At 43.4% G+C, this 14,587-nt stretch overlaps 1 long non-coding RNA gene across 1 annotated transcript in view; it reads left to right on the top strand.

The window, feature by feature from the left end:
* The first annotated feature begins 734 nt into the window (after positions 1-734).
* LOC122463421 overlaps positions 735-14,587 on the top strand; it is a 56,941-nt gene continuing 43,088 nt past the window's right edge. Inside the window, exons 1-2 of the long non-coding RNA XR_006286773.1 lie at positions 735-982; positions 4,559-4,708. This is a non-coding gene — a long non-coding RNA (uncharacterized LOC122463421). The remainder of the gene's footprint in view (positions 983-4,558; positions 4,709-14,587) is intronic.

The following is a 14,587-nucleotide window of genomic DNA, read 5'->3' on the forward strand; positions in this document are numbered from 1 at the left end:
CTATCCTTCTATTTTATCCTTGCAACAAAGCCCGTTGCCAACTGTGTCCACATATCTATGCAGGGGACACCATCATAGGGCCTAATCACATCAGCCACGCTATCAGAGGCTCGTTCACCTGCACATCTACCAATGTGATATATGCCATCATGTGCCAGCAGTGCCCCTCTGCCATGTACATTGGTCAAACTGGACAGTCTCTACGTCAAAGAATAAATGGACACAAATAAGACGTCAAGAATTATAACATTCAAAAACCAGTTGGAGAACACTTCAATCTCTTTGGTCACTCGATTACAGACCTAAAAGTGGCAATTCTTCAACCAAAAAACTTCAAAAACAGACTCCAAGGAGAGACTGCTGAATTGGAATTAATTTGCAAACTGGACACAATTAACTTAGGTTTGAATAAAGACTGGGAGTGGATGGGTCATTACACAAAGTAAAATTATTTCCCCATGTTTATTTCCCCTCCATCCTCCCCCCCCCCCGCTACTGTTCCTCACACGTTCTTGTCAACTGCTTGAAATGGCCCACCTTGATTATCACTACAAAAGTTTCCCCCGTGTTCCCCCCCTTCCTGCTGGTAATAGCTCACCTTACCTGATCACTCTCGTTACAGTGTGTATGGTAACAGCCATTGTTTCATGTTCTCTGTGTATATAAAATCTCCCCACTGTATTTTCTACTGCATGCATCCGATGAAGTGAGCTGTAGCTCACAAAAGCTTATGCTCAAATAAATTTGTTAGTCTCTAAGGTGCCCCAAGTCCTCCTTTTCTTTTTGCGGATACAGACTAACACAGCTGCTACTCTGAAACCTGTCAAAGAAAAGTGCTATTGAAACGAAGCTGGGACCTCGTCTTGTTAACGGAGGACAGCCAGACTGACTCAGAATTATGTGCTGGTGACTGACACCTGAAATAATTTGTCAAACTTTTTTGAGATGTTACTTTCACATGACTTTATACCTCTTCTAGCTGGTAATTTTCTCTCAGTTATATATAGTAGTTTGCTATGATCTTAGACCTGGATTTTCAAAGGTAGAGAGATGGACACATGGTTGGGAAATTACCTGAACTGGTTTTCTGTGGGATTTTTAAGAACTGATCATGGTCAGAGTCTGTGTCTGAAAATATAAGTTACCATTTACCTGCACAGGCTGCCTGAGCCTAGTGCGATATCACAGATGTCTGCAGCCTACTCTGGGAAAGGGTCACAAGATGAAGCAATGCAGACTTCACACAGAGCATTAAGACTATAAACATTCATGGGCAGCCAAGGTGAACACCAACTGCTGTTTGCTCACGGACAGGCACTTTCTAAGAGCAAAGGAAGCAAGTGTGCAGCTGGCATAAGGGACACTCCATCCCTTGGCCACAGAAGGAGAACTATCATAATAGCCTACTGCCATGGCATAAGAGAAAGCCACATTGACGACTGTCAGGGTAGGAATGCTTGGATGGGGCCAATGCAGGTCAGAGCACTTATGTAGTGGATGAATGGTTGAAAGAGGATATATAAATGATCTGGGCATACAGCCCTCTGTGTCTCCACCTACCAGTGTTCATTAGCATATGGAAATCACTCATTACCATGGGCTAATAGAGTCCACACTCTCAGAGAAGTGCTTGGAAAAAGTGGAACATTTTCAGAAGCATTCAGCATCCCAGAACACACCCACACAACCACCCCAGCATGGGTGATGTGTCAGCCATAGGATGTGCTGGATAGTTTCCTGGGCGTGGAATTGATTTTGGATATTACAAAAGCGTTGGGGATGAGAACCCCCCAAAAAGACACAAGATCAAGGGCCAGTTCAGAGAGGGAAGTCATCATGGTTATTGGGAACCAATCAAGAAGAAAGATTGTTTAAAGAACATGTTTAAAGAAAAGATTCGCAACGTTCTAGCTAACCCAGGTTACATTTTCCTAGCCGTTGTGACTTAGAACTTTAACCTGCTCACCCCACAGGTCAGCATTCTGTTCCACGACATTTCTTCATGAATGTATCTCTTTGAATCTGTTCTTGTGCTAGGCAATCTGGGAGGTGCAATCTCCATCCCTTTGCATCTTATGATGCATCTTCTGATGGACTCGCGAACTAATGCAGACATGAAGGACCCAGCTCTGTTTGTATTGTTGAAAAGATTGCTGCATTTGAAGATATAAAAAAAGTCAAAACATTAGTAGGAATACTAAGATAAATTACCAGACTTGCTTATTTGACTAGACAATAGGTTTTTTACTCTGTGCTGCATAATTGTTATTAGAGAAAAGAAAAGGAGTACTTGTGGCACCTTAGAGACTAACCAGTTTATTTGAGCATGAGCTTTCGTGAGCTACAGCTCACTTCATCGGATGCATAGCATATCGTGGAAACTGCAGAAGACATTATATACACACAGAGACCATGAAACAAAACTTCCTCCCACCCCACTCTCCTGCTGGTAACAGCTTATCTAAAGTGATCATCAAGTAGAGCCATTTCCAGCACAAATCCAGGTTTTCTCACCCTTTCCTCCCCCTCCCCCAACACACACACATACAAACTCACTCTCTTTGAAACCTCTCTTTATAATGCGCATGATAATCAAGGTGGGTCATTTCCAGCACTAATCCAGGTTTTCTCACACACCCCCCCACACACCCCCCCTTGTTTTTTTCCTACAAACCCCCCGCCAAGACGTTCTGGTTAAACTTGGATTATTGCTGTGCACATTGTAAGATGAGCTATTGCCAGCAGGACAGTGAGTTTGTGTGTGTGGTTTTTGGAGGGGGGTGTGTGTGGGGGGGGGGTGAGAAAACCTGGATTAGTGCTGGAAATGACCCACCTTGATTATCATGCGCATTATAAAGAGAGGTTTCAAAGAGAGTGAGTTTGTATGTGTGTGGGGGGGGGGGGGGAGGAAAGGGTGAGAAAACCTGGATTTGTGCTGGAAATGGCTCTACTTGATGATCACTTTAGATAAGCTGTTACCAGCAGGAGAGTGGGGTGGGAGGAAGTTTTGTTTCATGGTCTCTGTGTGTATATAATGTCTTCTGCAGTTTCCACGATATGCTATGCATCCGATGAAGTGAGCTGTAGCTCACGAAAGCTCATGCTCAAATAAACTGGTTAGTCTCTAAGGTGCCACAAGTACTCCTTTTCTTTTTACGAATACAGACTAACACGGCTGTTACTCTGAAACCTGTTATTAGAGAATACATTCTGATCCCCTTGATCTTGGATAGGAATAATACTTTATTGCAGGGTTGTTGTAGCCATGTTGATCCCAGGATATTAGAGAGACAATGTGGGTGAGGTAATATCTTTTATTGGACCAACTTCACCCAGCTTCTCTCTCTTACAACAAAATATTTGGAAGTATAAGAAAGAAGCTATTGCCAAGTTTGTATATAAGTGTAAAAATCAATCAGAAAGGTCAAAGCAACTTTTGAATTATATTTCAAAGTTGTGGTGGTCGGGGGGAGGAGAAAGGAGAATGTGCTTTGAATCTGATTTTGTCCAATTTTATCGCATTTACACTAGTTTTCCTTGGTGAGAGTTGCATCCTCTTCCATTTCAATTAAATGTAGGTATTTGCAAGTATGGCATTTGACAAAATAATAAAGGACTCTGTGTTAGGGAGCAATAGGAGCACCCGATCACCAGGTTTGAACACTCAGAGGTATATTCATTTATTGTATATCCTCTTTTGGATGTACAGCCTCTTTTGGCTGAACATTCAGAAGATTCTCCCAGCCAAAGGAACCTAGGGCTTCAAGCTTCTAGCGAAGATTAAATATATAGTGGACAACATTTTCAGCTCAAGGAGCCTGTTCCTCACACACCTCCCTCACCAAGTCCAAAAATCCCCTGAGGTTGCCTGTTGTGTAAGAGTTCAAGATGGGAGAAGCCCGTAGTTGAGTGGCACATTTCTCATACTGCAACCAGGAGGTGGTGAAGTAGCTAGTTCCAAAGACAAGGATTTGAAGTGATGAACTTCTTTAGCCTGTTCTTCAACATCCAATTAAAACATTTCACCAATCCATTGGGAGTGGTAGACAGAAGTTAAGAGAGACTTAATTTTTAGTGGTTCACACAATTCTCTCATAACTTGGTTCCTTGGTTGGTCAAAATCTTCTGGGGCAGTCCGACCCTGGCAAAGACCTTCACTAGCTCCGATGTAATGGTCTTAGCATTCAGGATACCTTGTAGAATAATCTACAATTATTAGAATGAACCAGTAGCTAGCTGCAATCTTTTCAAGTGGTCTGACTAGGTCCATTCTGATTCTCTCAAATGGGATGCTGACTATGGGAACAGGAACCAATGAGGCCTTTGGCATTCTTCCTGGTGCAGCCAGCTGAGACTCTGGGCAGGAGGCACAGAAGTCACTGACCTCCTTATATACACTGAGCCAACAGAAATGGGTCAAGATTTGAGCCAAGGTTGCTTCTTTGCCCTGATGTCCATCAAAGGGCATGACATGGGCTGAGGACACAATTTCCTGGTGGTATGGGTAGGGCACCAGGAATTGGGACTGGACTTCTCTCATTTGATGGTCTCTCTCCAGATAATACAGCCATTCATTCTGGATTTCAAACCATGGAAAGACTTGACTTTCTGGGGGTCTACTACTTCCCTATTCATGACTACCACCTGTATGTAGGCCTGGCTCAAGGTTTTGTCATCCCATTGCTCCTCTATGAAGTTGGAGAACCTTGTAAGTATACCAGTTTCTGATATCAGTCTGACAATGGCTCTGTATGAGAAGAGATGTCTAGGGAAGTGGCTGGTTAGCCAGAAGTCCCTTTTCCTGGCTTGTCTGTCTCTCCTATCCTGACCAGACCTATTAGGCCCTGGTTCTGAGGAAATAGGGGTTGAGTCTCCAGCATTGTGTGGAGGTCTCAAAAACCTCTTTCAGAGTTCCCCAAAATGGTCCAAGCCTCAGCTCTCAATAACTAGGCAGGCAAGTGATAGGGCCAGGCCAACCACTAGGGACTGGGTGTGGTCCCCTATGCTGAGCTGTACCCATGTGCTGGGGTATGACTTTGTTTTTCTCAGGAGGCCTTGCAGATGTCACCAAGTATTACCTCACCACGGTCTGATCACATCCTGAGTGTACAAGCCCCACCACCTCTGTTTCATTTACACTAACAGGGATGGTCAATGTGACCTGTCTTCTGCAGTCCAGACTTGCACAATAATGCACTCTATAAGGGGGAAGCCTCAATACCCTTGCCCTGGGCACCTTCACAGAAAGCAAGGGCATTGCCCCTGGTGACCAGAGTCAAGACCTGTTCCTAACCATCTGGCTGATCTTTCCATTTGGTGTAACCCTGTCGCACTGCCAAGAGGTTTTCACTTGAGGGGTGAGTGTTGCTCAGGGATTCTTGGACACTCTCTATCCTGCAACCTTTTGGTGCCATTTGGGTCCCCATCTTTGCTTCTGATTTGAGCCACTGCCAATTGAGGCCCTGCAGTTTCCATGACACCCCTTAGGACTGACTTCCAAAGGAATTCTTCTGTTCCTGGAAGTTTTGGGGGTGGGTCTCCTTGGAGGTCTCTAAATGGCCCAACATGGCAGCTTGGGATCCAGGCAACGATAGGCAGATTGATCTGCCTCGTCAAATATGAGGCCACCAGGATGGGCCACAGTTCCACTGGCCACGGCACTGCCACCACGGCCACCCATTAAAATGTCTCAAGAAGGGCCTCTGCATCGTTTTTGGGCCCCATCTGTGTGAGTCAGATTGGTCCAGCTGAAGTCAGCGTAGCTGCATCCGTGAGACCCACAGAAGAAGACCTCGTTGTTGTGGGAGATTTCAAGGGTGTGTACACTTGGTGTACGAGCTGCTGTTACTAGACCGACAGTTCCTGAATCAGCTGCTGCTTCTGGGTGACTAGCTGTAAGAACTGCTGCAGGCGCTGCGTGGCCTGCTCCGCAATCCATTGTAACAGACTCCCAACATAGGTCTAGTTTCACTGCTGTATTTGGGGGAAGGGGCAGAAGGCGCGTGTGCACCTGCAGGCACACACAAGTGCACGCTGAAGCCAGTTCCCTTGGCTCACTGGCTCTCTCCCCCTGCCTGGAGTGGTACCTGGGCTGCCGGTGCTGGGAGGAGAGGCTGGCTTAATGGGAGAGCCCCAGCTGCTGCTGTTAGCCACACACACACACGGGCTGCTCCAGTGATGTTGCTGCTCTGTTGGGGCTCCCTGTTGGGGCTGCTGCTGCCGCTGAGGGAACGCCACATGCTGGGTTCCTCCTTCCACCCCGCCCGTTCCCATATCCCCTTCTCTTCCCCATCCCCGCCCCCTTTTTCTCCCCACTGTCCTTTGCCCCATTCCGTCGCCTTCTCTTCCCTCTGCCCAATCCCACTGTCTCTTCCTCCCACCCCCCTTCTCCCAGCCCCACCCTGTCTCTCTTGCCCTGCCCCACTGTGGGCACTCACCGTAGTACAGGAAACAGGCAGGCTCTAGGCCCCAGGACACGGTGTCCAGTCCAGCTGCCAAGGCAGCGAACTGGTGTGTAAGGGAACAGCTGCTCCATCCTGCCCCTTCCGCTCCCCAGGAGCCGAAATGTGCTAGGGGAGGAGGTGCACCATGGGAAGGACAGAACCCCGCTCCCGGGCAGCCCAAGCAGAGCAAGCCCTGCAGGGCAGTTCAGTGCTCACAGAAATGTGGGGGGATGTGGCACATGACCCCGGGTGACACCCCTTACAGCTCACTTCTGTTTGTGGGGGCAATACCTCCCCTGCACACCCCAAAACTATACAAAACTAAATCTCCAAGTCCATATTTTTGGGGAGAAAGCTTCCCTGCACTTTGAAGGTGATTATATATATATTGAGTCTTGGCCTGCTCCCTTCTGCAGGGCCGAGATCGGTGCCTGCATTCTCCACCAAACTGGGAGAGGGCCTGCCTATGTGGTACCCTCCTGGGGCCCAACAGGGCACTACTCACCCTGTCGTGAGGTTTCCAATGGGCTGTTGTCTGATGTCATGGGTCTGGTACAATGGTGCTTTAGCCATCCGGTTAACACACGCTTGAGTCCCACTTCTTTCAGAGTATTAAAGTTTAAAAATAAAGGAATACTGTTGTCATAAATATAAAGGGAAGGGTAAACCCCTTTAAAATCCCTCCTGGCCAGAGGAAAAATCCTCTCACCTGTAAAGGGTTAAGAAGCTAAAGGTAACCTCGCTAGCACCTGACCAAAATGACCAATGAGGAGACAAGATACTTTTAAAAGCTGGGAGGAGGGAGAAAAGCAAAGGGTCTGTGTCTGTCTGTGTGATGCTTTTGCCAGGGACAGAACAGGAATAGAGTCTTAGAATTTAGTAAGTAATTTAGCTAGATATGCGTTAGGTTATGATTTCTTTCAATGGCTGAGAAAATAGCTGTGCTGAATAGAATGAATATTCCTGTCTGTGTGTCTTTTTTGTAACTTAAGGTTTTGCCTAGAGCGATTCTCTATGTTTTGAATCTAATTACCCTGTAAGGTATTTACCATCCTGATTTTACAGAGGTGATTCTTTTTTACTTCTATTAAAAGTCTTCTTGTAAGGAAACGGAATGCTTTTTCATTGTTCTAAGATCCAAGGGTTTGGGTCTGTGGTCACCTATGCAAATTGGTGAGGATTTTTACCAAGCCTTCCCCAGGAAGTGGGGTGCAAGGGTTGGGAGGATTTTGGGGGGAAGGACGTTTCCAAACTACATTTTCTCAGGAACCCAGATAAAGTTTGGTGGTGGCAGTGGAAGTCCAAGGGCAAAGGGTAAAATAGTTTGTACCTTGGGGAAATTTTAACCTAAGCTGGTAAAAGTAAGCTTAGGAGGTTTTCATGCAGGTCCCTACATCTGTACCCTAGAGTTCAGAGTGGGGAAGGAACCTTGACAACTGTGAACTCAAAATCAGGGTCATCCGAGGAGTCTTCGGCAAGACTCCACCCTTCTCCTCAGGGCTTGTCATCTCACTCAATGGGAGGCTCATTCAGGGAGCACGCTGTCTCAGACTCTTGGCTGAAATCAGGCATCCTTCACGAAGGGAGAAGCAGTGCTCTGCTCTCCTGCCTGGTCAGCCCCAAACTGAGCCAGTGCTCCTCTTTTCACTCTCCTCTTCACTCTTGATATTTGAGAAAGCTGCAGCGGGGTATGGCCAGCTGGGTCCACAGACCCTCATTAGCCCTCTCCTTGGCAGGGTAAGGAGGCTGATCGTAACTGGCATTTACTCTTTTCCACTCTAAAGGGAGCTCCTTGATTTATCCTTCTAAAGCAAGCCTTCTATCTCTGGGACTTATGATCCCCCTAGGTCAGGTGACCTGGCTTTCCCTTGACAGGGGAAATCCTGGTCCTGCTGAAGTCAGTGGGTCAGCAGTTCATTCTCAGTATTCATGAATGTAACACAGTAAATTAGTCACCACAATGTTTGCTTTAAAAGACACAAGTGCAAATTCATGGCAAGTATATAGTGTATATAGACTTGGAAAGATTAGAAGTTTACCAGTAAGGGGCAGATTTCCCAGAGAGCTCAGCTCCTACTTGGGCACCAAAATAAATGGCCAGATTTTCCCAAGTGCTGAACACTTTTTGAAAATCTGGCTGTTACTAACTTGCCTAAATGGGAGCTGAGCATTTCTGAAAGTCTGGCCCCAAATGTCAATAATGAATTGTCTGTTTTTCCCTTGACCCAAATGCTGATAGAAAATGCTATGTTATTAATCAAACGCTATGTTATTGATCAAAGTACACAGAGAGGGTGAGTTAGAAATGTGGTATGTTGCATTTGTGGAAAACTGTTGCACTTTTTGCTGTCAATTATATCCAGCAGTTAGTTAATACCATACTCTGAAATATTATTATTATGGTTTTATTTCTGAATCTCTTAACTCTCTACGGTCACTAACATTGGAATTTAAAAATATATTTTCAGGTACTGCAAAAATTAAAATAGATGAAATTTTTAAAATACTTTGAATAAGTATTGATATATACTTAGATATCTGTCAAAGTAAATGGAAAATAAAAATTAAATCCTTAGGAGCCTAACTATATTGCACATGGTAAATTTGCACTTAAAAAATGGATAGCCATATAAAATCACAATGTATTCAAGCCATTAGATTGCAGGAGAAGGGCCTGAGGTGATTTGTCATTTCAAACACTTACATACATGTTTGTTTAACTCTAAGCATGTGAGTAGTTCTGTTGAAGCCAGTGGGATTACTCATGAGTTTAAAGTTAAACACATTGTGTTTGCAGGATTACAGCCTTAGACTGTGAACCGTATAGGGTTGGAATCCTGCCTTCTGGTATGTTTATACTTTCACCAAGTACAATAGGCCATCTGGATACTACTGTATGATCAGTATTAAATAATAATCAATATGAGCATTTCAAGGTTAAATCTACTGCCTGAGGCAACGTTTCACCTGATTTCTTCTCTTTCTCATGCTTTCGACTGATGCACTTCTAAAAAATTGTACTCTTGTGCAAATGGTGTTCAGGTGTCAAAACAACCACGAAAAAAGACTGTAGAAAGCTTAAGGAAAGAGAATGATACAATGTTTGTTTGTTGTTTTGTTTTGTTTTTTGTTTTGTTTTGTTTGCCAGTAGGGCCACTGGGCCTGTTCTGATCTCACTTAAACCAGTTTTTATACCAGTTGAACTTAACTTTGATTTTGGTGGAATTGCCCAGATATTAGATCCTGTTCCTGCAACCTGCTCTGAAATAGTGGACTTTTCTGCCCTTGGAATCTTATTTCAGTCAATGGGAATCTGCGCAGGAGTAAGGATCCATTTGTAGGGGCAGAGTCTTATGCTGGTGTAACTGAGAGCAGAACCAGGCCGTTGGAGTCTATTCACTGGGTAAGTGTTAAACAGTGTTGAAGAGGTTTCATTGCTGTTATCTCTGAAAGTGCCTGATCTACTTCCAAAAGTAGTTTCCTACTTGACTCACTAATCTATCACAACAAAATTCATGCTGTTGCAATCTGTCCGAAAGAAATGGTGCAAATTAATCAAAAAACAATCTTACCAGGATATTATTTCCCCTGACAATCTGACAGCATTTTTAGTCTTCATAAATTCCTGCTCTTTAAGAAAGTCCTTTTAGCATCATCTTGCAGTGTGCCCTTTGGGTTGTACCACTTATGTAGTTCTGAAAAGTATGTTCTTACAATCCAGCTAAAGAAGGTGTTGCCCGTTGAGGTGCTGATGTGTTGCACACTGATACAATGTCTCAGCTAGAACATTAATTGAACTCCCAAAGCTTTATTTATTGAATAGTTAGTGTTGTGAACTTTGTGTCTACAGAATGGAACCACTTGTCGTATTTTATCCAGCAGAGGGCAATGGTAGATGTACAAATTGGGGGAGGTCAGAAAGACAATCGTAGCATATCAATGTATACTTTGGACACATTGGCCTGATTCTTACTTTAGTGTAAATTGGGAGTAAACCCAGAGAAGTCAGTGGAGTTACATCCGTACAAAACTGATGAATATAAAATGGGAGAAGAATCAGGTTCAATGGTGGAAATACTGCACTGTTACGCAACATTTATTCAGGAAAATGTCCACTAACAACAACAGAAGTTTAGTCAAAGTAAGTCTGAAGTAAGAACTTTAGAATTTGTCTCATAGTTAATAAAAACAGTTTTTTAAATTGTCAACACGCAGGAGAATTAGAAAAAATTTAGAAGTAGAAGATTAGATGTTAATGGGGTGACCAGACATCCCAATATTATCGGGACCGTCCCAGTATTAGGGGCTTTGTCTTACAAAAGCAACTATCCTACTTCCCTTCCCCCTGAAAAAAAAAGTGTCCTGATTTTTCACACTTGCTATCTGGTCACCCTAGATGACAAACCTCAAGCAGAATTCAGCAGATCAATTGGGCTGTTGACCCCTACTTTCCCTGGCAGACTGCAAAACACAAGTAAAAAAATCCCCATGCCACAGAATTTCTTACATACAATCTGCCCTCTCATAACCCTCAGACAGAAAATGCTGCAGATTCAGTACAATAATGTTAAAATCCTATGTATATGGGTTTGTCTGGTTTTTTTGGTGGTGACATTACTTGAGTCAATCACGAGTGTAAAATAATTTTTAAAAGTTGCAGGAAGATGGGAAAAATCATTTAAAATTAGGCTAGGGAAATATATAAATTTAGGCTCAGGAAATATATTCTGGGCTTTAAAAATCAGTAGTTTTCTAATTTATGGAGATTTTTGTGTGAGAGATAATAAAACTGCTAATGCCTTTAATTCTTGGCATTGCTTTTTAGAATCAGAACAGAACCCTAGCAATTAACTGGGAGTTCTCAAACTCTGCCAATAGGATGATGTGCTTGTCTGCATGTATCAATTTTTCAACCCCTAGGACACAGAGAGAAAAGCTTTAGGTAAGGAATATAAAGCAGTATAAAGACAATTATTGTTAACAAAAATAGAGCGGAATCATTACTGGTTCAGCTCCAGCAAACTACAAGGACCTGTGCTGAATAGAGGGGTTGAATAAGAGAGCAGTAAAAAAAATCACACACTCTAGTTTATTGAATTTACTGCTGGTTGTCGTGTAGACCACAAAATGTGGAGTTTACAATCAGAAAATTATAGTCTCATCTTTCTGCACAAGGTAAAATTCACAATATTGTCCAGTGAGACAAGAACCCAGGGAAACCCTGATTTCCCAACCCTCAGTCTCTGACTCCATGTTTTCTGATATTTGTACCTTAACCCACATCTAAAATTTTTATCAAAACCAACTTTTGTTTTCATAAGACACTAACTTTAGGTTTCATCCAAATCCCATTGAAAGCAATGGAAAGATTCCCATTGACTTCAATACAGTTCTGATCCAAAGCTCATTGAAGGTTTTTGGTTGTCCCCCAAGACTCTTCATAAAACTGGGATTTACCTTCCTATACAAAATGTTGAAGCCTTTCCTTCAGAAAAAGGAGATAAATTGGCACTCACCTCCTCCACTATGGTATCAGTAACTCTTTGGCCAAAGCAGCATTAGTTTAATAAAGCAATTAACACATAGTTCTACAGGTAAAAATGGACTATGAGGACTTGCCTTAAAATGCCTACAGCTCTGGAGCAGTCACCATCCCAGTGCATTGCATCCTCAGGACCTGTGGATTGCCAGTAAAGGATAAGGGATGTAGACAGGACAACCATGGGTAGACTTGAGATCAGTGGACTAGGCAAATCCCATGGACAGTACAGGCAGGAAGTGCTGTGTCTCCATGCTATTTGTAGCCCTCCTTTCCTGCGCACTGGGAGTATATCTCACACAACTGCATTGCCGTCACTGGCTCCTCCGTCTTGCAATGCTTATGAGACCCCTATGTTGTAAGACACAGAGTATGATAGTAGAGTTAACTCTTCTTGCAGAAACATTAACTGGCACAGCAGTCAGCCAAGTAAGATCGTTTCCAACCCCTCCCCTCTCTGGCAGGCCATGGCCCCTTTTTCATGCCCCTTGGTATGCACAGTGTTAGTGTGGTAGTGACTAATAGTGCATAGCTGTTTTACCACTCTTGTGTGGTCTCCCCATAGCTATTGCTGCATGATCAACATGCTTTTGCTCCGCTCCACACTACAGAATAGAGGGGTTCATAGGGCCCATTATAAAGCAGAAATAGGCTTCTGCTAGTGGGTGGTTTATACAGTCTCACGGTCCATTTTAGGTTTTCAAGAAGCTGTTAATCGCATTCTTAGGAAGCACATTGATAATGATACCCAGGAGACTGCTGTCATCACCTTTCTATTTGGCAAAGGGTTTGGAAACTGTTGCAAAAGAGCAGCAGATGCAGGGTCCTGGAAAAAGCCATCATATTAAAAATATTTCTTACTGGTCAGTATTTGTCATTTAGACATGTATTTAAATGACAGAGACTATTTTTGATGGCAAGAGGAGGGCGAAAAAACATGCAGAAAAGTTTATTAAATCAAACGAGGTTTTAAAAAGCCGTATTATTGTTCTAGAACACAATGGCCTTTACTGTTTTTGTTACTAAGTCCCACTGTGATTTAAAGCTGCTGACAGCACCAGACGCTTACAATGAAATCATCTCTCTTTCTTCTCTGCAGAGTTCAGGCAGACACTCATTTGTATGTATGAGTTCAGCCTGTCTGCTGTGTCTGGCCAAAGAGGCAGATACTAATGGCATATGTTAATTACAATCCAACAATTTCCTTTCATTTGGGTGTTTATTAACATTCTCACTTTTGCCCATAGAACCAGCTGGCATGAGCTGCTTAGACTGTTTTGGGTCACGTGTTATTTTCATTCTGGGTTCATGATGTACAATAGATTCCTTTTGTCATTCGGCCAGTTAATTTTACATCCCAAATGATAGGTTTGGTTGGTTGTGTTTTTTTGGGGGAGCGGGGGACAGGGGGGCAAGGGAAGGAGGGGGAGAGTTTGGTTTTGGATTTTTTTTTTTAGTTTTTTCTTTTTAATGTTACACAGAGGAGGAAATTCAAATGTTGACTTGAGAGTAAATTTCATGCTATTGTTGTAAGTCTACTCAATCATTCCAAATATATTTCTGTACTGAAATACAGAACCCTACAACAACATTGTTAGATAATAGATCCAAATGTCAGGACACTATCTTCAATAATTTGGAATGTAGTGGAACCATAAACTACTTTGGATAACTACTGAATGAGGGATGGCAGCCAGACAGGTTTATAATGGGAAGATAGGAACTGCTGTACAGACCATTCGGCCACCGTGTCTAATACCCTGACATTGGCTGGTACCAGATGTTTCAAAGAAAGGTGTAAGAAACCTCATAGTGGACAGTGCTGGAATAATTTTCCCTTGGTGAAGCTTCTTTTAAACTTTTCAGTGACTAGTTGTTGTGTGCCCTGAAGCATCAGGATTTATATCACTTTTTAAAAAAAACCAAACTTTTTTTTAATTAACTGGATGTTCTGATTATCCATATCAATGTCTAAAACTTGTATGAATCCTAGAAAGCTATCAACCTCAATGATATCTTGTGGCAGAGGGTTCCACAGGTTAATTATGTGTTGTATTAAAAACAAAAAATCCTTCTCTCACTCTTGAATGATTTGTTTTTCAGGCCGCTTGCTCTTGAGTTTACTGATTACAATTACTTCAGAACCCAGCTTTGTGTATGAGTAGTTCATATTATTCCCTCCAGCGTGTATTACATTGTATTTGTCAGCCCTGGTTTCGTCTATCATATTGTTGCCTGTCCAACCAGTGTTGGTAGGTACTTATGAAGTGCCTTACAGTCTTCTCTGGTCTTGATTAATCTTGGGGGGATATGTGTCTAATTTGCAAATTTTGCCACCTCACTGTTCAACTTTTTTAAAGTCATTAATAAATGTATTAAACAGTGGTCTTAACACAGAACCATGCACCTCCCCCAGAGTGTCCCTGCCTGTGCCCTGGGCAGCAGGTGGCTGCCCTGCCACTCCGAGCTACGCTTCCTCTCAAGCCGCTGCCGGCTACAAAAGGAAGTGGTGCCAGTGGCAGGCTGAGGTGGCGGCACAGCCATGGCCTGTGGAGGGAGGAGGTGCACACATGATGGCAGCCCTCCCCCTGCCCTGGCGCCCACC

The sequence above is a fragment of the Chelonia mydas genome, chromosome 1 (genome assembly GCF_015237465.2).
Source record: "Chelonia mydas isolate rCheMyd1 chromosome 1, rCheMyd1.pri.v2, whole genome shotgun sequence".
In the NCBI taxonomy this organism is placed as follows: domain Eukaryota; kingdom Metazoa; phylum Chordata; order Testudines; family Cheloniidae; genus Chelonia; species Chelonia mydas.